Genomic DNA, 24291 nt, shown 5'->3' with positions numbered 1-24291 from the left:
GGCCGGTGTGGGCAAGTTGGGCCGAAGGGCCTGATTCCACACTGCATCACTCTATGCCTCTATGACTCTATAATGCGTCTCTGTGCTTCCTGCAGTTTGTCATTGTGATTCTTCATCCCACTTTCATCCCCCTGTCTTTGGCCTGCAACACTGTTCCACAAAGCTCAACACAAACTCTCAGACCCGCACATCTGGACACAATCACAATGCAGGCCTCGTGATTCAATATTGAATTTAACCATTTGCCTTTGGATAGCCCAGACATTTCACTTTCAGGTGGCCAAGAAGGCTTTTGGCACGTTGGCCTTCATCAGTCAGGGTACTGAGTATAGAGGTTGGGATGTTAAGTTACAGCTGTACAAGTTGCAGGTGAGACCACAATTGGCGTTTTTTATAGAAAAAATGTTGCTAAACTGGAATGAGTGCAGAGAAGATTTACGAGGATGTTGTCAGGACTTGAGGGCCTGAGCTATAGGGAAAGAGTGGGCAAGCTAGGATTGTATTTTTTGGAGTGTAAGGGGATGAGAGGTAATCTTATAGAGGTGTATAAGATCATGTACAGAATAGATAGGGTATACGCACAGAGCCTTTTACACACAGCAGGGGAATCAAGAACCAAAGGATAGAGGTTTATGGTGAGAAGGGAAAGATTTAATACGGGCAACTTTTTCACACAGAGGGTGGTGGGTATACGAAATGAGCTGCCAGAGGAGGTAGTTGAGGCAGAAACTATAACAACACTTAAAAGACATTTGGGCAAGTAAAGGGATAGGAAATGTTTAGAGGGATATGGGCCAAACACAGGCAGATGGGACTAATGTAGATGGGGCATGTTGGTCGATATGGGCCTGTTTCTGCACTGTATGACTCTATGACACTAAAAATTCAACAAATTAATAACCTAAAACTAGTGCGAAGATTGCTCGACCAGGAGCTGGCAGATGATCAATGGTCCTAATACCTTTTGACGATATACCATTTCTATGATTTAATTATTTTGCAGATAATGAATTAACGCAGAAAGAATGGAAAGGTAATAGTGTCAGTTTACTTTCTACAACTTTATACGTTGCGCGTTTTTGCCTACTGCAATATCTTACAGTGTCGGAGAAAGGTAATTCAGTATTTTAATAATTCAATGCAATAGAAGTAAATGGAAGGGTAGACACAACGTGCTGGAGTAACTTAACGGGTCAGGCAGCATCTCCAGAGAAAAAGGGAAAGGGCTTGGTGTGTAAGAATTGCTTGCCTGTGTAACCAGAAATGTGACAAATGAAGTGAAATTGGTCCCGTCATGATGAATAAAGTAGAAAATTCAACAAAAAAAGCAGCTGGGTTGCAGATGTGCGGATATGTCATAGGAACTCAGCTGGTGAACTTTGACTTGAACAGTATATAAACCTGTTGAAGATATCTGAGAATTCCTTATTTAGTGGAAATCTCTTGCATGGATATGGAACCCATTATCTTTCACAAACGTTGTTTTATGCTGCAATATTTTGACCACATTGTTCACTGTGAACATCCCAGTGGAAATTGTTGGGTGAATTGTTAAGCGGTCCAGTTACTTCCTGATACCATTGGGATAGAAAGATAATTTTAACCAGTTGCTTAAGTAGGAAGCAAGTGGACAGAGGAATCAGAGGCACAGCCCAACCTCGGAGTAGATCCTGCTTACACACTCCCTGCGAGCCCAGGATGAACAGAAGCTAAACAAACAAAGAAATGGATAATAGTCTGGGAATGTGTAGAAGTCAGGGATCTATTGATCATGCCAAATATGGCCATTAATAAACATGACTCATGGGTTTCTCAGAAAGATTGTAAAAAGTATTTCTTCTCCTTCCGACGACAAGCGTTGTTACGAAAGGTGGCTGCCTTACTGAGGTGGCACGTTCCTTTTCTGGCTTAATGTAGCACAGCGTGGGGTGGGGTGTGGGCGGTGGAGGGCTGATTTGGAATGGAATGGAATGAAATACTTTACTGTCACATGTGACAAGGCACAGTGAAATTCTTGGCTTGCATACCCTGGGTATGCAAATAGCGGTTACCTATGGCGCTGACAAAAGTTACGAAGCACGCCGGCTCCCCCTTTGTTCCCCAACCCCCCCTCCCCCACAGCAGTTCCCCCATTGTCCTTTGTTTGCACCCCCCTCCCTCTCTACCCATCGTCCTCTCCCTCCCTCTCATGGCGGTCCCCCCACACCGGGTCCGCCATTGTTCTTCCCCCTCCTTCAGGGCAGTTCCCGCATGTTCTCATCGACCGTCGACCGCGTGTCGACCCGTGAGGCGGCATCACCACCACTGAGGCTTCACCACTGCCGAGGCCCCATAAACGCGATTAATAATGGGTTAATGGAGCATCCTATAACCCCAGGCAGATTGAAATGCATCTGCCCCATCTTTCCAAATTGACTTGCTCCTGCTCATTCTGGATGAAGTTATTGGCCAGACTCGTTGCTCATTTAAACTGGAATTGGATTTGTCTTTGGTTACAACTGCTATAGGGCAAGAAAATAAGAGTGTGGAGGATAGTTCCTAATTAAGGTATTTTGACCATGGACCAAATTATCCATCATTTTCTATCGGTTCTTGGAATTCATTTGTAAATATTAAAGCAGTTGAAGAAACATAATAATCTTGGAGAGCATTCCCTTTCCAAACTATCTGTGTTCTAACACGAGCACAAAATGTACCATTTGCAAAAGTTGTCGTTTAGCCCCTGATTACATGAAGTGAATAGTTACTGGGGCAGTGCGCGCATGGCCCACCGTGGTGCCGTGCGGCAGACTGTGATACCATGGCTATCCCCCGGCAACAGGCCTGGCTCGCACGCCGCAAAACCGGGAAAGCTGCCCTGAAGAAGGGAGCCAGCCCCTGCTCGTCCCCAAGGACCGGAGAACCAGAGGGAAGGGTGGAGGCAGTCTGCGGCAGCAGACGCAAGACAGCACGAGGGACCAGGATCTTACTATCCACGCCCTCAAGGTCAACTGCGATATCCAGGATTACATCTGCGCCCGGGTGGTACTAGAGAGGGACTGCGTGTTGTCCACGGGCACCCTGGGGGATTTCCGGGACCGCTGGGCACCGCTGGGGGTGGAATGCATCCTTTTACAAGGATGGCGATATAGTTGTATAATAGTATATTTAGTATTGAAGATTATTTGTTTGACTTGTATTATGGTGGTGGGTTTTATTGTGATTTATTTCATATTGTACATATTATTGTAAATAATTGAATACATTTTTTTTGGTTCAAAGCAAGAGGTCGACTGCGGGAGGACAAAGGCTGAATGGTGACCGGGCAAGGAGAGGGATGATGGTTGACTGGCCGATCTGAATCAAGACAACGGCTGGAGGCCCTGCAGCAGCCTGGGGCTCAACTGGATCGGGCACCGCTCCAAGAAACCGGGACCGGACACGTCCTGCAGTGGCACGGAGCGACAGAGCAGCGATGGAGGATGCCTGGCCAGGCCGACCCTGCAATATCGCTATGACAACAGGACTCATGTCCAGATGTACTTAAAGCAACTTAGACTTTGAAAATGGTGCCAAAACCTGGCGACTCTTGTTTTTGGTCTCAGTAGACTATTTCTATACGCTTCGTATTTAATCTGGGATTGTGTTTATGTAATTTACTGAAATGTACGCAAAAAGAGAATTTCACTGTGCCTCGGTTCATGTGATAATAAAGAACTATTGAACCAGAAAGGATTTCTCATACAATTCATATTTCATTTAATCATAGTCGTTATTTTCAAAATGCTATTTGATTGCTGCGTTAAATAGAAATAATCTGTTGCTGCTTAATAATGAGGTGATTTGTAGTTATACTCAAGAAGGACCTTTTGCCGTACCAGGTTACATTTAGCACCTATGTAACCTCATTGAGAAATGATGTCATTCCACATTACAAATGAGCTGTCACTAATAAAGTGTTCCCATATGTTTAAAGAACTAACCCTGTGGAATGGACATTAGAATGATAAAAGGAGAAATTTTCATCAGCAAAGCTGGAAAAGACACCCATGCCAGTTTCAGCTTGATGGATCATTGGGATTGATCATTTTGAACATAAATGGACACATAAAACAAAAGCAATTGGTAGTTCAATGTACCATCTTTGGAATGATTCATTGAACTGGTTTAAATCCCACATCCTTAAAAAGAAAGGTCTCGACCTGAAACATCACCCATTCCTTCTCTCTGGAGATGTTACCTGTCCCGCTGAGTGACTCCAGCACTTTGTGCCTATCCTTGAGAGAGACACTTGCTCATAGAGCAAACTTAGCTCCAATCACAAAGATAATGGTACTGGATCGCATTCACTCCACTAGTCAGGGATCCCTGGTGTAAAGAATCTCTGCTATAAATGTTTATATTCAAAATGTTCAATTATTTTTAACGAGTTAAAAGAGAACTGATTTCTCTCAACAGATTAATACTGCAAAATATGGCACATGTAGCAAAGCAGAGAATTGGTTAAAGAGGATATGGAAATGAATGAATGGTAAATCGTGAAGTTCATTAAAAATCGATGTAAACCTTATCTTCCAGAAATGTAGATTATTGATATTATTGTATTAATCTTGTATATGTCTTGAATATTGACTTCTTCAGTTCATGCTAAAAAGGTAATAACATTGTATAGAATCCAGACACAAAAATCATAGGAAGTTTCTTAGAACACTCCTTCCATATAAAAAAAGCATTTTCAAGTAATCGGTACTGGAGATTGATATCAACTATGCACTACTCCTAAAAATGAAAGTAACATATAAAGGCATAGTGTGGAAACACAGAGGTAATTTTACGAGCCAATGCTATTCTCACCCACTGGCAATGGAAACTTATTAAGGCAGAGCAGGATAAAGTTGTAGATGAGGAGTTTATGGCAGGTCAACATTAACTCAGTGGAGATGCCCAAAGAATGCAAACTTGGCAGTCAGCAGTCCCACATTATTGCGCTTCATTTTTGAGTTTACCACAGTTGTGCACAAGTCAGAATATATAAAGCAAAGTAAACGGAAGAAAAATGAAAAGCTTGCATTGTAGGCCAGCTCAGAAGAATATGGGGTCTAGGGTGAGCTAGCCAGTAGGATGCAAAATTGGCTTTATGGGTGAGGTTAATGGAGGGTTATTTGGCTTAGGAAATTAAACCAGGACAGGACTTGCACAGTAAATGGCAGCGCCCTGGAGAGCTTTGCAGAATAACCTAGTGGTAACCCCTCTACTTAGGTCTCCACTTTCATCATTCCTGGGTGGTGATTCAGGTAAAAGGGGTAATGCCGTATTTGCCTTTGGTAGTCAGGCACGGAGTACAGGAGTTGAGATGTCATGTTACAGCTGTATGTGCAGCATCATAGACAACACCTTATTTGAGGTGTTGTGGGCAATTATGATCACCCAACAATGGAAACACTGTCATGAAGCTTGAATGGGTGCAGAAATGATTCACATGGTTCTTACGAGGGCTGGAGTTATCTTATGTATGCCCCTCATGATTTTATAAACTTCTATAAAGTCACACCTCGGTCTCCTAGGCCCCAGAGAAATAAGGTGAGAGGAAAATATTTTAAAGGGATCTGAGGGGCAATCTCTTCCCACAGAAAGTGGAGGGTATATGGAACAAGCTGCCAGTGAAAGCTTTAGGGTTGGTACCATTATAGCTTTTGAAATTTGGACAGGTGCACGGATAAGAGAGGTTTAGAGGGATGTGCACCAATGGAAGGCAAATAGGACTAGCTCAGATGGACAATTTGGTTGGCATGGACCAGTTGGGCTGCAGGGCCTGTTTCTGTGCTGTATTACTTTATGACTCTACGCACTTGTATAATAGACTCCAGACTGTCAAAGCCACCACAGCCAGACATAAAAACAGCTTTTTTCCATGAGCAGTAGCTCTACTCAACAGCCAAAAGTCTGTAGCCTCCTTTTGTTCTGGTATCTTATTTCATTCTTCACACGTTTAAATTATTATGTTTTATTTTTAATTGTCTACTATATATATTGTGTTGTTACTTGCGAACAAAGCACCGAGGCAAATTCCTTCTATGTATACATACATGGCTAATAAAATGTATTCAATTCAATTCAATTCAAATAGCACAAAGGTAATAATTAATCAATTAGATTACTGGTTGTTTATTCTATTTTTGAGGGTAATACCAGACTGCCTATCTTCACATCTCATAGCTACTCAATATCTAACTGGGCATCGTCTATAATATTTACTCTGATGGAACACAGCCTCCACTATCACATTACTGTGACATGGATGAACTCAGGAACTCGAATAAGGAGGGGAAAGTGAATTTCAGGGCGTGCAACAAGGTTTCAAAGGTTTTCAAAGGTGAAGAAAACTATTAAAATATTCCATTGATTGAAGCAACAATGTCCTTGCCAAATCTTAGCTCCCAAAACCTTTTCCATTTAGTAAATTAACCAACCGTGGTGGGGAACAATTTGAGTTTACCATCATATGCACAAGTGTGGTGAGGTACAGGTTCAATGTAAACCTTGCTTGTAAGTCACGTAGACTTCGACAAACGCACTAACATAGATTTTACATAAAAACACGTAACATTTCTAAAACAATGATTATCAAAAAATGAACAAGACAGGACGTTATTCTAAGGAAAGGTAGGCAATATGTGACAACGTGTCTTCAAAATGAAAAGACACAGTATAATGTTGGCCCGCACTGGGGGCCTACAAATATTCATGTACATTTTATTACTCAGTTGACTGCTTTCTCGTCAACATATGCAACAGTTATCAGATTGGATCGACACATTGCACTTTAAAAGAACTTCAGATATTTTTTGCATCTAGTCAGCAGAAAACATGTGGTTCAAATCAATGTGGAGTCTTAATCAGATGTGGTCCATGCAAGTAGCACAAAATTAAATCCAAGTCGGTCAACCAGAAGATCTGATGGTGCACTGTTTCATGATCAACAATTTAGCCTCCAATCATGATAAGCACTTAAATGCAAGAGATTTTTCTCCCATTCCAAATATTTTGTAGTATTAGATTCTGATAAAAGTTAGCTAATGTGTCAATTCATCCGATGAAAATATTTGATGCTTCATGTGACCTGAATCTTAGGCCCCCTCGGTCATGGCTGACCATGGGTGATGCATCCTAGTTGGCTGCTTGCTCCACACCTCGGCTAGAGCAGCGTCGCTTGTGGCTGAAGAGACCAATGCGGGAGTGACAGTCTCTGTCGCAAAGGTCACATTTGTGTGTGGACTCTGGTCTGTTGAAGTTGCTGCGCTCCTTTCTGCGTGCCCCCTTGTCTGCCACTGCGTTCATCAGTTTCTCTTCCCCCGTTTTGAGATGTTGGTTCAGGGTACCTCTCCACCTCGTACGGTCAGCTGCAAGGCTCTCCCAGGACTCCACATCGATGTCGAGCACCTTCAAATCTCTCTTGCAGACATCCTTGTAACGTAGCTGGGGGCAGCCGATGGTTCTCCTCCCAGATGTTAGCTCTCCATAGAGGATGTCTTTTGGAATACGGCCATCCTCCATGCGGTGGACATGGCCCAGCCACCGCAGCGTGTGCTGTCTGAGTAGAGTGTACATACTCGGAATGCCAGCGCGAGACAGAATCTTGGCGTTGGACACTCTGTTGCCAGGATATACCCAGGATACGGCGGATGCTTCTAAGGTGGAAGGTGTTGAGTCTTCTCTCCAGTCTGGCATATGTAGTCCATGTCTCACTGCCGTACAGCAGCGTGCTGTTGACACAGGCATTGTAGACTGCTATCTTTGTCTTCACTGTCAGCTTTGGATTGGTCCACACTCGAGTTGTGAGGCGAGCGAGAGTTGTGGCTGCCTTCCCGATCCTCTTGTCAACCTCTGTGTCCAAGGAGAGGTTGTCGGTGATGGTGGAGCCGAGGTACGTGAACTGATGGACGGCATCAAGTTCGTATTCGTCGATGGTGATGACAGGCAGTGCCTCTGTATCCTGTCCCAGAACGTTTGTCTTCTTCAGGCTGATGGTCAGCCCAAAGTCCTTGCAAGCCCGATAGAAGCGGTCCTTCAGTGACTGTAGTTCCTGCTGGGTGTGGGACACAACTGCTGCGTCATCGGCGAACAACATGTCTCTGATGAGAGCTTCACGTACTTTTGTCTTGGCTCTGAGGCAGGTGAGGTTGAAGAGCCTGCCATCAAAATATTTGATGCTTCATGTGACCTGATACAGCTTGACGATAGACATTAATGACTTAGACGAAGGGATTAAAAGTACCATTAGCAAATTTGCAGATGATACTAAGTTGGGGGGTAGTGTGAATTGTGAGGAAGATGCAATAAGGCTGCAGGGTGACCTGGACAGGTTGTGTGAGTGGGCGGATACATGGCAGATGCAGTTTAATGTAGATAAGTGTGAGGTTATTCACTTTGGAAGTAAGAATAGAAAGGCAGATTATTATCTGAATGGTGTCAAGTTAGGAGGAGGGGGAGTTCAACGAGATCTGGGTGTCCTAGTGCATCAGTCAATGAAAGGAAGCATGCAGGTTCAGCAGGCAGTGAAGAAAGCCAATGGAATGTTGGCCTTCGTAACAAGAGGAGTTGAGTATAGGAGCAAAGAGGTCCTTCTACAGTTGTACCGGGCCCTGGTGAGACCGCACCTGGAGTACTGTGTGCAGTTTTGGTCTCCAAATTTGAGGAAGGATATTCTTGCTATGGAGGGCGTGCAGCGTAGGTTCACTAGATTAATTCCCGGAATGGCGGGACTGTCGTATGTTGAAAGGCTGGAGCGATTGGGCTTGTATACACTGGAATTTAGAAGGATGAGGGGGGATCTTATTGAAACATATAAGATAATTAGGGGATTGGACACATTAGAGGCAGATAACATGTTCCCAATGTTGGGGGAGTCCAGAACAAGGGGCCACAGTTTGAGAATAAGGGGTAGGCCATTTAGAACGGAGATGAGGAAGAACTTTTTCAGTCAGAGGGTGGTGAAGGTGTGGAATTCTCTGCCTCAGAAGGCAGTGGAGGCCAGTTCGTTGGATGCTTTCAAGAGAGAGCTGGATAGAGCTCTTAAGGATAGCGGAGTGAGGGGGTATGGGGAGAAGGCAGGAATGGGGTACTGATTGATAGTGATCAGCCATGATCGCATTGAATGGCGGTGCTGGCTCGAAGGGCTGAATGGCCTACTCCTGCACCTATTGTCTATTGTCTATTGTCTATTGACATCTCAATTTCTTCCTGAGCTTCTGCATTCAGTGCCACCATCTACAAAGGTGCTATACAGCCATCAAAAAGTCTCCCTCTTTCTTAACAAACGGCAATAATATCTCAGCATTATGCTTGCCAAGTTAAAAAACGCCCAATATTTACTTTGGATATAGTTTTCGATCCTGAACATTACATTCAAAGTAAATGTTAAGTGTTTTTAACTACAATTACTGTTCATTTATCCCAAAGTCCCGTTTTATGAATAGTATAGGAAATTCAGAGCAACATTGAGAAAGTTTGGATTAATAAACATCTTGGTCAGTATAAACGAGTCACTGTGACAAGAATTTCATAGATTCTTATTACATTTTTTTAATAACTTGACAAATGTTTAATGCTTAGTAAGATCAGCACCATTTCCAATGTGGACATTGTGACTGGAAATTCAGGCCTGCTCCTATTGTCTATTGTCTACATAGAACGGTACAGCACAGGAAGCAGCCTTTGATGTCAGCACCATCCATGTTGCCAGGGGCGGCACAGTGGCACAGCGGTAGAGTTGCTGCCTTACAGCTCTTACAGCGCCAGAGACCCAGGTTCGATCCTGACTGTGGGTGCTGTCCTTACAGTGCTGGTACGTTCTCCCCGTGACCACGTGGGTTTTATCCATGATCTTCGATTTCCTCCCACACTCCAAAGACATACAAGTTGTAGGTTAATTGGCTTGGATTTGTATACTCTGCATACGTGTAAATGAAAAATTGCCCCTAATGTGGTAATTGATGTGTGGGGATCACTGGTCGATGTGGACTCGGTGGGCCGAAGGGCCTGTTTCCACACTGTAGCTCTAAACTAAACTAATCTAAATTAAACTAACCCTAACTGACTGCACATATTCTAGATCCAATCATCCCATGTCTGTTCATGTGCGTTCAATGTTACCATCAAATCTGCTTCCACCACCTTCTCTGACAGCACCTGCAACTCAATATGAAAAAAACAGCCTTGTAATTCTTCTTTAAGCTTTCCCCCTCTCAGATTAATCCAATAAATTGCATATTACATGCTTTTTGTATGTTCCGTACAATTGATTCACACAACTTACTGCAAAATGCAATTAGCACTTCCAAGTGTGCATAGTAGTTATCCTGAATTTAAATCTTATGCACCCGAACACAGGATAGACCAAGAAAGTAACATTAATCAGTGTACAACTTTGTACCACTGGACGATTAACTTTTTTTATTCATAAGATGTGGGCATTGCTAGATTTATCCATCCACAATTGGTCAAACTTCTTATTATACCATTGTTTAAACACTGTATCTCTAAACTAAATTACACTAAAAGGAGATGGAAGGCAGAGTAACATGGTGTCAAGGCACCAAACTCTCCCTTAGCAACAAGCAAGTCGAAAGAGTTAATTACCAATTACAGGAAGCAAGATGGAACACATGCCCTAATCAACATCAATGGTGCCAAAGTCAAAATGCTTCAAGTTCAGTGAGCTTGGTCAAGAGCTTCAAGTTCCTCGGTGTAATTATCACCAACAATTTGTCCTGGACCAACCACTTTGAACATTTGACCAAAAAACCCTTGACTTTCTTCGGAGACTAAAGGATCTTCACAACGTCTTCAATGACTTTCCAACTTCAACAGATGCAACATAGAAAGCATGCTGTCAGATTGCATCACAGCTTGTTTTGGGAACAGATCTGACCAAGACTGCAAGCAATTGCAGAGAATTGTAGGTGTGGCTCAGTCCAACACACAGACCAGATTCCCCACCATAGACTCCATCTACACTGCTTACTGCCAGAGAAAAGCAACCAACATATTCAAGGATCACTCTCACGATGGAGATCCCACCTTTTCCCTCCCCTATCAAGGAAAAGATACAAAAGCTAGAAAGCATGTACTACCAGATTCAGGAATAGTTTATTCCCCACTGTAATCACTCAACTGAACAGTCCTCCCATTAACCACAGTGTAGTCTTGATCTTCCAATCTACCTCACTGTGGATTTTGGGCTTTTTCCTCAGTAACTGTAACAATGTAATGTTGTAATACCATATTCTGCACTCTGCTAATTTTCTCTTTGGTATTTTCTACAACTACCTGGTGTCTGTTGTCTTTTTTTCTTTTTTTTTGTTTGTGTCGGTGTTGGGATGGTTTTTGTTTCTGTTTTTGGCTGTGTATGTGTGGTGGGGGTGTGTGGTGGGGGTGTGGGGTGGGGTGGGGGGGTGGGGCGGGGGGAAACCTTTATTTTATTAGGTCTCTTCCCCGGGGCGCGGCTCGGCTGCGGGCCTTAACATTGCCGGCGCAGCTCGGCTGCGGGACGTTTCAGTGCCCGGTGCGGCTCGGCTGCGGGCCTTAACATTGCCGGCGCAGCTCGGCTGCGGGACGTTTCAGTGCCCGGTGCGGGTCGGCTGCGGGCCTTAACATTGCCGGCGCAGCTCGGCCGCGGGACGTTTCAGTGCCCGGTGCGGCTCGGCCGCTGGACTTAACATCGCCCGGTGTGGCCGCGGGACGTTTCAGTGCCCGGTGTGGCCGCGGGACATTTCAGTGCCCGGTGCGGCTCGGCCGCTGGACTTAACATCGCCCGGTGTGGCCGCGGGACGTTTCAGTGCCCGGTGCGGCTTGGCCGCTGGACTTAACATCGTCAGCGCTGTTCGGCCGCGGGACGTTTCAGTGCCCGGTGCGGCTCGGCCGTTGGACTTAACATCGCCCGGTGTGGCCGCGGGACGTTTCGGTGCCCGGGGCGGCTCGGCCGGGGGGCCTTCCATCCCCTTGCGGGGGCTGTGCGTGTCGTTTGCCTCGGTAGGGGTCGAGCTGCCTGTCCGTGGGTGCGGGGGGAAGAGAGGGGAAGTTTTGTTGCCTCCATCACAGTGAGGGGGTGTTTGGAGTCACTGTGATGGATGTTTGTGTTGGGGTCGGGTGTCCTGTGTTCTTTTCTTTTTGCTGTATTTTGTGTGACTGCTGAAATTTCGCTCGGTGTTGTGCCGAGTGACAATAAAGTGTTGTTATGTTATGTTATGTACTTGATTGTACTCATGCATAGTATCATTTGATTTGACTAGACAGCATGCAATCATTACTTTTTCATCGTATCTCAGTACACATGACAATAATAAATCCATACCAATGCCATTTTGCTTCCATGTATGAGTTGGACCAAAGGATCTGTTTCCATGCTGTATAACTCCAATTTCATCTCCTTACACACTTTCAAATTGCTGGATATTTTCAACGTGATTTAAACCACATTATGTTAAAAGAACCCTCTGAAAATAGCTTGAGAATGAAATGATAAGCAAAGCCACATACAAAACTGAGCAACATTAATGCACCCACAAATATTTAGGCAATTCTTACCTCTGCTCTAAATAATGTCAATGTCACACTACAAGCACTAAGTATACCTAAATACTTATGTTATTCTAAATATAAAACACCATGTTTCCATGTAAATCTCTTTTACAACACTCCACATAACCATTACACCAATGTGTTCCATGCTGATGAATTCATGTAACACCTTTTTTTTTCAGTGAGACCTAGTTATAGTATGCTTTACAGGAATGTTATTGTAACAATGCAGGAAACAAAATCGCATCTGAGAGTCATAATTCATCAGACCTATGGTTTGAACTATATCATTCAATAAAAATATTAATGGAAAAATACCTTTGACTAATGTGAAAAGACTCCACCCTGCCTGAGAACTGCTGCATTAATCAAAGCATAAGCTGTTTCATTTCTCCAACAGTTGTTGAAGAACCAAATCTGCCCTTGGTTCTTTGAGGCAAAATCCTCAATCCTGATTTTCAACATCATTCTGACCCTGGTTTCCAAATGCTCACCTTGTCTAAGCAATCTACTTGGTGAACATGTTGGAAGATCCACTTCAACAGTAATTTCTGAGCTTTCCACACCCAGCATTCACTGCCATTTCAGGGTGATGTCCATCTGTGATTGCCTCATATTTACATATCTGAAAGAAAGACTGCCATACCTTCAAAATAGCCATCTGGTAGATATATATTCCTGTTTGAATTCATTGATACAGTGATGACGGTTATGAGAAACCCAATGTGTTGCTGAGAGACCACTTGTTGCCTTGTCTTCTCCAGATTATGGGTAAGAAATAGAATCAGACAGCAGAATGATAATAACCAGAACTCTGTTCAATGCATCAAAGCATGCTTGGCAGGTAATTGACAATAACTAAAACTATGCACATTCTTCAGCACAGAGTGATAAATGGGATTTAATATTACATTGTTCACTATCCTCTACACCCTTTCCCTTAAAACTTTTTCTGGCAGCTCGGACAGATTTTAATGACCAATGTGATTTTCATGTGTTTTCCAAAATATGATATTTCTTCGTCAATAAAAAGGGAGAAAGCTTAAGACACTCTGCAGTTCAGGCAGCACCTGTGCAGAGACAAAGGAGTGACAGCATTTCAGGTTGGTGGCCTTTCATCACAACTAAGCAAAGCTGGAATTCAGACCTGTTTTAACTGTACAGAAAGGGAACAGATGGAGACTGGAGGGTGGCAAGTGTTGTGCCTCTACAAAGACTGGACGGTGGCAAATGTTGTGTCTCTATTTATAATAATAATAATAATACATTTTATTTATATAGCGCTTTTCATATACTCAAAGACGCTTTACAGAGATTTTGAGAACATAGGGAAATTAATAAATAGATAAATAAGTAAATAAATAAATGAACAGAGAAAGGAGACAGTAGGTGAGGTGACCTTCAGTGGTTGAAGGCAGTGCTGAACAGGTGAGACTTCAGCGATGTTTTGAATGTGGTGAGTGTGGGGGAGTCTCTAACGGTTTGGGGTAGTGAGTTCCATAGGGTGGGAGCAGCGATGGAGAAAGCCCTGTCCCCCCAGGATCTGAGTTTAGTCCGGATGTGGGGGGATAGGAGATTGGCAGCGGCAGAGCGGAGGGTGCAGGTGGGAGTGTGCCTGTGGAGGAGGTCGGTCAGGTAGGATGGGGCCAGGTTATGGAGGGCTTTGTAGGTTATGAGGAGGATTTTGTACTGGATTCTCTGGGGGATGGGGAGCCAGTGGAGTTTATAAAGGACGGGGGTGATATGGTCACGGATTGAGGTGTGTGTGAGTAGACGGGCAGCGGAGTTTTGAATGTATTGAAGTTTATTGATGATTTTTGAGGGTGCGCCATAGAGGAGGCTGTTGCAGTAGTCCAGACGGGAGGTGATGAAGGCGTGGATGAGGGTTTCTGCAGCTGTGGAGGAGAGGGATGGACGGAGACGGGCAATGTTTTTGAGGTGGAAGAAAGCTGTCTTTGTGATGTGTTTGATGTGTTTGTCGAAGGAGAGGGTTTGATCAAGGATGATTCCAAGATTCCAGATGTGAGGTGAGGTGCTGCAGGGAAAAGCCTGGGAACTACAGGACAGTGAACCTAACATCTGTGGTCGGAACATGACTAGAGAGTATTCTGAGGGATGACATGTATTGTGGTGACTCCTGAAAGTTAGGCCACTCCTTGGCCGAACCCTCGGCACTGAGACTGACAGGGTCTAGGCACTGTCCAGTCATAGAAACATAGAAAATAGGTGCACCGCCATTCAATATGATCATGGCTGATCATCCAACTCAGTATCCTGTACCTGCCTTCTCTCCATAACCCCTGATCCCTTTAGCCACAACGGCCACATCCAACTCCCTCTTAAATATAGCCAATGAACTGGCCTCAACTACCTTCTGTGGCAGAGAATTCCACAGATTCACCACTCTGTGTGAAAAAAAACTTTCTCATCTCGGTCCTAAAAGACTTCCCCCTTATCCTTAAGTCTGCTTTCCTGTTCTTGCCACCAAAGTGGATAACCTCACATTTATCCACATTATACTGCATCTGCCATGCATTTGTCCACTCGCCTAATCTATCCAAGTCACCTTGCAGCCTCCTAGCATCATCCTCACAGCTAACACTGCCCCCCAGCTTCGTGTCATCTGCAAACTTGAAGATGTTGCATTCAATTCCCTCGTCCAAATCATTAATATATATTGTAAATAGCTGGGGTCCCAGCACTGAGCCTTGCGGTACCCCACTAGTCACTGCCTGCCATTCTGAAAAGGACCCGTTTATTCCTACTCTTTGCTTCCTGTCTGCCAGCCAGTTCTCTATCCACATCAATACTGAACCCATAATACCGTGTGCTTTAAGTTTGCATACTAATCTCTTATGTGGGACCTTGTCGAAAGCCTTCTGGAAGTCCAGATATAACACATCCACTGGTTCTCCCTTATCCACTCTACTAGTTACATCCTCGAAAAATTCTATAAGATTCGTCAGACATGATTTACCTTTCATAAATCCATGCTGACTTTGTCCAATGATTTCACCACTTTCCAAATGTGCTGCTATCCCATCTTTAATAACTGACTCTAGCATTTTCCCCACTACAGTCCATGGGGTTTCTCAGCAAGGGTTGTAGAGAGAGTGGAGAGTGAACATGTGTGCTGATAGCTGGTTGCGTTAGTAAAGCCATCCCGACTGGACTAACCTGCCGTCTAGGCTTATTTCAGGCTGAACCGATTGGTCCCGCTACAGTATATGCATTTAGATGGACCAGGGCTGATTTGGGATAGTCAGCACGGTTTTGCATGTGGGAGATCGTGTCTCAAGAAACTTATTGAATTTAAGATGTGACCACAAAAGTTGATGAGAGCAGGAATGTAGACATTGTATGAACGGATTTCAGTAAGGCGTTTGACAAGGTTCCGCATGGTAGGTTGCTCTGAAAAGTTAGATCGCATAGGATCTAGGAGACAGCCGAATGGATAGAAAATTGGTTTCTTGGAAGGAAGCAGAGGGTGATGGTGGAAGGTTCTTTTTCAGACTGGAGGCTTTTGACTAGTGGTGTGCCTCAGGGTTCGGTGCTGGGCCTGTCAATGTTTGTCATCTACTTCAATGATTTGGATGAGAACATACAAGGCATGATTAGCAAGTTAGCAGATGACCCAAAAGTGGGTGCTATTGGAGACAGTGAAGATGGTTGTCAAAAATTGCAGCAGGATCTTGACCAGTTGGGCAGGTGGGCTGAGGAATGGTTGATGGAATTTAATACAGAGAAATGTGAGGTGTTGTATTTTGGGAAATCTAACAAGGGCAGGACTTTTCAATGAATGACAGGGCTCTGGGGAGTGTTGTAAAGCAGAGAGATCTAGGTTTGCAGTACACAGTTCCTTGAAAGTGGCATCACAGGTAGATAGGGTGGTCAAAAGGGCTTTGGCACATTGGCCTTCATCAGTTAAAGTATTGAGTATAGAAGTTGGGCGGTCATGTTACAGTTGTATAAAATATTGGTGAGGGTACATTTAGGGCATTAAGTGAGCTCTACTAAGTGAGCCAATAATGACACTAAAGATCATACCTCTTTGCCAACACTCCTCCCATCTCTTCAATGGAAGATCTGCACATGATAGGCCATCTGCCTAGTATTGAAGGGCAGCTCGTGCTATGAAACTTTGTATCTGCCCCAAGCCAGATGTAAAGCCCCATCAGTCAATCTCTCCACCACCAGCAACAAATGAAGGTATTCTGTTTTTCTCTTGTTTTTCTGCTTTCTACTATTCACAGCAAAAGAAAAGAAACCCCTTTTATTTCATGCAGTTAACCTTTTCCTCCCTGGTTATTTCAGAGGTGTCTAGGAGATTAGCATTTGTTTGAACAGAGGAAAGTACAAGATCAGGCCCTTCAGCCCATCATGTCCATGCCATCCATAATGCCAATCCAAAGTAATCCCATCTGCCTGCACGTGGCCCATATTCAAATTCAAATTGCTTTTATTGTCATTCAAAAATAGATTTGAATGAAATTGTCGTTACCATGCAGACATAAACAATAAAGAGCATAAAACACACAATTACATAAGTTTAACACAGACAACTATCACAGTGATTCCTCCACACCCTCACTGTGATGGAAGGCAAAGAAAAGTCTTATCTCCTCCTATCCTCCTTTCATGTGCCCATCTAAATCCCCCTTAAACGTTGCTGCCATATCTGCTTCCACCAGCTCCCCTGGAAGTGCATTCCTGGATGAAAAAGAACTTGCCTTGTAAATCTCCTTTAAACTGCCCCCCCCTCTCACCTTAAAGCTTTGCCCTCCGACATTTGACATATCCTCCCTGGGGAAAAGGGCTGACTGCCTACTCTAGCTGTGCCTCTCATAATTTTATATACTTCTGTCTGGTATCCTCTCAAACTCTAACGCTCCAGAGAGAACTAACCAAGTTCGTCCAACCTATTCTTATAGTTAATACCCTCTAATCCAGCCAACATCCTGGTGAACCTGTTTGCACCCTCTCCAAAGCCCCTGCATCCATCCCTTAATGCAGCAACCAGATGCGACGGCACGGTGGCGCAGCGGTAGAGTTGCTGCCTTACAGCGAATGCAGTGCCGGAGACTCAGGTTCGATCCTGACTACGGGCGCCGTCTGTACGGAGTTTGTACGTTCTCCCCGTGACCTGTGTGGGTTTTCTGCGAGATGGGTTTTCTCCGAGATCTTCGGTTTCCTCCCACACTCCAAAGACGTACAGGTATGTAGGTTAATTGACTGGGTAAATGTAAAAATTGTCCCTAGTGTGTGTAGGATAGTGTTAATGTGTGGGGATCGCTGGGCGGCGCGGACTCGGTGGGCCGAAGGGCCTGTTTCCGCGCTGTATCTCTAAAAAAAAAATTAAATTTTAAATTTAAAAAATGCACACAATACACTAAATGAGGCCTAACAAAAAAAGTGTTACACCGGAAAATCCTGCAGATGCGGCAACCTTTCAACCCTGTTGGAACATGCAAGTATTAAGTTAATGGATATAAACAAGGTTTAGAGATTAGTGGCTATAAACAAGATTCAGCCTTGATGTTATTTTTGCGTTCTAAGTCACCTTGCCTCCTGCTCACCCTTACCAGCCAGTGAACATCGGAGCAACAAACTCATCTCAAATATAACCATGTGCAGGATATTATCAGCCTTAATTCATAAATAATTCCACTTTTGGCATGGTCACAGCAGCAGGAAGACTTTACAATTTAGTTAGTACTTTATGAAGTACTGCATGGACATGCAAAGAGACCTTTGTGCTAATGAAACCATTGACAAACCCAGCTCCTCTTACAACTGTGGCAATGACAAGCTGTGATTTACAAACATGATGCTTCAGCCAGGTACAGTGGTGGAGAGGACAAAAAAGAAAATGCTGCAAACATTCAGCAGATTAATTAGCATCAGGGGTTAGAGACAAAGTTAACGTCCAGGTCAGACAGAAAACGTGCATTTTTTAAGTTTCAGAGAAGGGGGAGGGATGGGAATAAAAAACCAAGGGAATGTCTGCATTTGGAGGGAAGACCAAAGGGAAATGGAGGACACAGATTGGTGTCAGCTGAGAGAGGATGGAAGAGGCTTGATAATGTGCCCTGGGGTCTGAGCTCATCCATGCTCCCTTCTCTGCTTCGATGACATGCTGAGCTCTTAACATTGTGATTGCATCTATATAAGCTACATCGTAACTCCTCGTTGTGACTTTACTTTAGACAGCAAGATACAGCTTTAGAGATACGGCGTGGAAACAGGCCCCTCAGCCCACGCCGACCAGCAATCACCCCATACACTAGCACTATCCTATCCACTCGGGACAATTTACAATTTACAGAAGCCAATTGACCTACCAACCTGCACGTCTTTGGAGTATGGGAGGGAATCGGAGCACTGATTGAGAATGATCAGCCATGATCACATTGAATGGCGGTGCTGGCTCGAAGGGCCGAATGGCCTCCTCCTGCATCTATTGTCTATTGTCACGCGGAGAAAACCCATGCAGTCACAGGGAGAATGTACAGGCATTACCCATAATCAGGATTGAACTGGCAGCAACTCTACCGCTGTGCCACCCTGCCGCACATTGTTCCCAATGGAAATCCTGAACCGTTAATTTATGCATTTTATAGGATCTGGACATCACTGGACAGGCCAGCATTTATTGTCCATCCCTCGTTCTACTTGAATAGGGCGGCTTGCTGGGCAATTTGAGAGGCATCCACTTAGAATGGGTCTGGCGTGGCTTGTAGGCCAGAATGGCCGTGGTCGAAAGATTCACCATGATGGAGGTCCTTTTATTTCTCACTGGGTTGCTTCTTGCAGTCTCCATTTGAAACGAGTTAAAGTAAAATCATGCCTATTTTTTTTTACCACTACTGAGCAAGAAACGTTCCAAAAGGTTTTATTCCTCCCTCACTTAAGTATTACAAGGAACATATGGGCCAGCACCATTGGCCAGGTATATTCCTTGTCTGTTTTCAACTTGAACTTTCTTAGTTCAATTCTCACTGTGTGGTCACAACCCAAAGAACCATCTGCAAAATAAATCTAACCTGCTCCTGCACTTTTACCTTGGAGTCCTGTCTCTCTTCTTTCACTTTGTATCTCTCTGCCGTCTTTTCCTGTTCCTTCAAGATGCTCCTTTAAAGCTACCTCACTGACTAAGCTTTATAGTCATCCATCCCCCTTTTCTGTTCATTGATACAAAATGCTGGAGTAACTCAGTGGGTCAGGCAGCATCTCCGCAGAAAAGCATCAGGTGATGTTTCCGGTCGAGGCTCTTCTTCAGACTGGTGTAAACCTACATTTACAGTTCATTTCTGTTCAGTTGGCACAGAGCCAAGTTCAGTTTAATAACCTTTCATTACATTTCTTGTAATATTTTACCCTATTAAGGATGCTACATGAATACAGGTAGCTGATGTTTGTTGTTGCAATCTATTCAAAGTTGCATGCAAGTGGTCAATAATGAATTTTAGCCTATATAATGAACTTGTTCCTGAAATCTTCCAAATGGCATGATCATAGTCTATGACATGCATGTTCAAAGTCCGACATAATATGGAGCAGAAAATCATTTACTTACATAATTCTTTCAATCCTTCACACAACTGTGCTGGTGTACAACCATTTTTCACCCTTAATTGTCTCTAAATTTACATTTAATATCAAAGGAATTTTTCACATTTCCAGCAGAGTGCAGGTTAAACTTGGGCCATTGAACAGAATGCCTTGAAAAATAAATACACTTCAAAATTTATTTGTCTTGCAATTGCACCAGATATTTGAAAAAACATCACAGGTATGAAGCAAAACATGTGGAGAGGACAGAAAGTATTAACTAGAGTACAGTCAACTTTGCACAGATTAAGGTCCACAGAAGGCTCTGTTCCATTCTACAAGATTTAATTCCAATGACATACCCATCTTATTCCAACTCTCTCCCTTACTCCAGTGGTGTCTGTTATTCATGCCACCAACTTCAAATAATAGACTTCCATATTCTAAGCACATACTTTCTTCAAGAAGTTTCACGCACAATGCCTTTAGACCTATTCATACTTGCATCTTACAGTGTCATAGAGTCTTACAGCATGAAAATACACCCTTCGGCCCAACTCATCCAGGGCAATCAAGGAAGCCCCATCAAAACTAGTCCCATTTGCCCACGTTTGGCCCGTATCCCTCTAATCTTTTCCTCTCCATGTACTTGTCTAATTGCCTTTTAAATGTAGCTAGTGTGCCTTCCTCAACTACATCCTCTTGTTCCATATACAGACAATAGACAATAGGTGCAGGAGTAGGCCATTCGGCCCTTCGAGCCAGCACCGCCATTCAATGTGATCATGGCTGATCATTCTCAATCAGTACCCCGTCCCTGCCTTCTCCCCATACCCCCTGACTCCGCTATCCTTAAGAGCTCTATCTAGCTCTCTCTTGAATGCATCCCCATCTATTTCCCCTTGTGATTTTAGACACCTCCATAAGATCATTCCTCCATCTCCAGCTTCAAGGAATAACGTCCTAGCCTGTCCAATCTCTTCCAATGCCTGGCAACATCCTCATAAATCTCCCCTGCACCATTTCCAGCTTCTCAGTAACTTTCCTACAGCAGGGTGATCAAAACTGAACACAAAGTGTCTCTGTGGAGTTTGCATGTTCTCCATGTGATCGTGTGGGTTTCGTCTGGATCTTTCCGTTTCCTCACATCCCAAAGACGTGCAGATTTGTAGGTTAATTAGCCTCCGTAAATTGCCCCTCGTGTACATGGAGTGGATGCGAAAATGTAATAACGTACAACTAGTGTGTATGGGTGAACTAGTGTGTATGGGTGAACTAGTGTGTATGGGTGAACTAGTGTGTATGCATGAATTTGATGGGCCAAAGGGTCTTTTTCCATGCTGTATCTCTAATCTAAACTAAACCGGGGCGATCTCACCAACTGACATCTGTCTTCATCTTTTTCCTTCGCCTTCTTAGACAATCCCAAAGGACAAAGATTTTCTCCCACATATGACTAATGCAGAAACAGCAGACTTATCCACAATTGACTGAAGCCACTGATAGCCACACTGTAAAAAAAATACTTATTTCCACTGCTGGGGCAGCAGATGGGCAGTTTGTGAAGTGAAGCTTTCATTCTGCTGCTTACACAAGACTTCTTTGTGCTTTTGATACAAGTCCTTGAGATTCTCAATACCATCCCAAGATGCTACTCCTCCACTGTAAACAGTCACGGGCCACAGATTCCCAGGGGTCGATGGGGATGATGCACTTCTACAGGGAACCTTTGAGCACATCCGTGAGGCCTTTTCTCTGACCACCTAAGAGCTACTCTCATGATGGAGTCCAAAATATAGAGACCCTGCTTCAGGAGTCTGCCGTTTGGCATGCGAGTGACATGGGCCCACCATATGTGGCCCACTGCAACAAACCAAGGCCTTAATGCTGCCTCCTATTCCCTCCCTGGCAAACCCTCATACAACATCAGATGACCTCTGAGGTCACTCCTCATTCTAGATACAATAGGCCCTGTCTATGCAACCTTTGCTGTAGCTTGTTTCAACTAAATTGAACACAAGTCTTCGAGTGCAGCCCCAACAACAAACTTCCGCCTTCTTTTTAGTTCTGCTTTCAAACTTACTCCTTTGCCTCAACATACTTCTTTAATGTAGTATAAAACAACTCTGAATGGACAGTATAAAGACTCTGCGGAGCTGAAAGCTTTATTCTGATAGCCATAGTATTTTTGTTTTAAATCTTTCAGTTGTCGTTTAAAGTTTTAAAGGAAATTGCACAGGAAGTCAAAGGTGGAAGATTCCAAACTTGTTGGATGAAAGAATTCATGAGTAGGCAGAGCAATCTTCTATCAGACCGCTGTATTTTTTAAGTGAATCCTGGATAGTTATTTCGATCCACATACCTTTTAGGTTGGGCAGCTCCATCTTTTGAAAGCTCCAACCAACCAGTTTTGTTTTGCAGATCTCTATCACACTTCCCCAACTCTATTCAGAAATACCTGAGCAACCCACTCAGCAGGAAGCCCAAATTACGTGAATAAATCAAAACAAACATTTTTCAGCTGCTCCAGCTTTTTTTGTTGTAACATTGCCGGAGGAGCGTAATCACGATGCAGTTTTCCACTGCATTATCTTTGAAGATATGAGAGCATTTACAGGAACATTCCTCCCAAAAATTCCTTTTCAAAATTATTTTCAACAATGTGCTGTTAACAGGTATGTAGGTTAATTGGCTGGGTAAATGTAAAAATTGTCCCTAGTGGGTGTAGGATAGTGTTAATGTACGGGGATCGCTGGGCGGCACGGACTTGGTGGGCCGAAAAGGCCTGTTTCCGGCTGTATATATATGATATGATATGATACGATATGAATGCAGCGAATTCATGCCATCTGACAACATGTTCCCAAATCAACCACAAATAACATTTGCGAGGAATTTCTTCAAAGCTGTTTCCCACTCCATTGTATTAATTTTACCTGATCTGGGTGTAAACCCAGTTATATATTTAGAAATAGGTTTAGCATTGAAAGGAGATATGGCAGCAGAGAAAAAGACACACTAAGAAAATTCCCAGCTATCAATGTACATCAACATGGGACAAACTCAGAGAGCTTTAGCTAAACTACATCCTGCAAAATAATATATTCCTTTATTTGTCCCACACCGGGGAACTTTGCAGTGTTACCGCAGCAAAGTGGATAGCAAGAGACATTCATTATAAATAAAAATAAAGATAAGGATAATTGTCATCATTTACTGTGTTTTTTTTACTGTTACTGTTAACTGGTCTGTTGACTGGTCTGCTGGGAGCAGTGCTGGTTGTGCAGTCTCACAGCAGCTCCGATATCTCTCCTTCACACACTTGGGGTGAAGGAGCCTGTCACTGAAGGAGCTACTCAGTGCAGTGACAGTGTCCTGCATGGGGTGAGAGTCGTTGTCCAGCAGCGATGTTATCTTTGCCATCACCCTCCTCTCTCCCACCACCTGCACTGAGTCGAGGGGCCAACCCAGGACAGAGCTGGCCTTCCTGACCAGCTTGTCGAATCTCTTCCCCTCCGCTGCTGAGATGCTGCTGCTCCAGCAGACCACTCCATAGAAAATGGCTGATGCCACCACAATGTTGTAGAAAATCAAGTTCTCCTTGTTAAACAGTGCCCAACGCAAAAAAAAATGCTTATCTGTACACAGGGACAAAGCTTGCGTATTGATTCCATTTTTACTATTACAAATTCCTCATTAGCTATTGTTACACTCTTATACACTCTGTTTTTGAGGAATTAGAAGGAGGAATTTATGCAACGAATGCCATGTCATTCAGTTTAAATCACATACGAGTAAGGGCAGTTTGAATGGATCAACTTTCAAACAATCAAGTCTAATGAGGAAAGAATATTTTTCATATAGTTTACCAATTGTCACAGGGTCCACACATGCACCCAACCTACATGACTTGCACTGCTTACAATTAAAATCCATTTAATAAGGACCACCTATCGTGCCAGGATGGAGTTGAGCCACCAATTTCTCCAGTCAATCAATTTTAATAAGCATGCAGCTGTAAGAGATTGAGATTTGATTGCGTATGTAATATTGATAGCAATTTATTCTCTTAATGCACTTGTGTGGAAAAAACTGTAGCTTTGGTTACTCTTTAATTCAACACTACCTTCTGAATGAATTGACTCTGCTACAAAATCATTTATTCAGCGGGAGTCATATGCC

The 24291-nt window shown here is 43.6% G+C and overlaps 1 protein-coding gene across 1 annotated transcript in view; it reads right to left on the bottom strand.

The window, feature by feature from the left end:
• LOC144599140 (uncharacterized) overlaps positions 1 to 24291 on the bottom strand; it is a 302751-nt gene that overhangs the window by 247902 nt on the left and 30558 nt on the right. The window lies entirely within an intron of this gene.

Source organism: Rhinoraja longicauda, chromosome 13 (genome assembly GCF_053455715.1).
Source record: "Rhinoraja longicauda isolate Sanriku21f chromosome 13, sRhiLon1.1, whole genome shotgun sequence".
Lineage (NCBI taxonomy): Eukaryota > Metazoa > Chordata > Chondrichthyes > Rajiformes > Arhynchobatidae > Rhinoraja > Rhinoraja longicauda.
The sequence above is the reverse complement of the archived record's forward strand: the minus strand, read 5'-3'. Positions and strand labels throughout refer to the sequence as shown.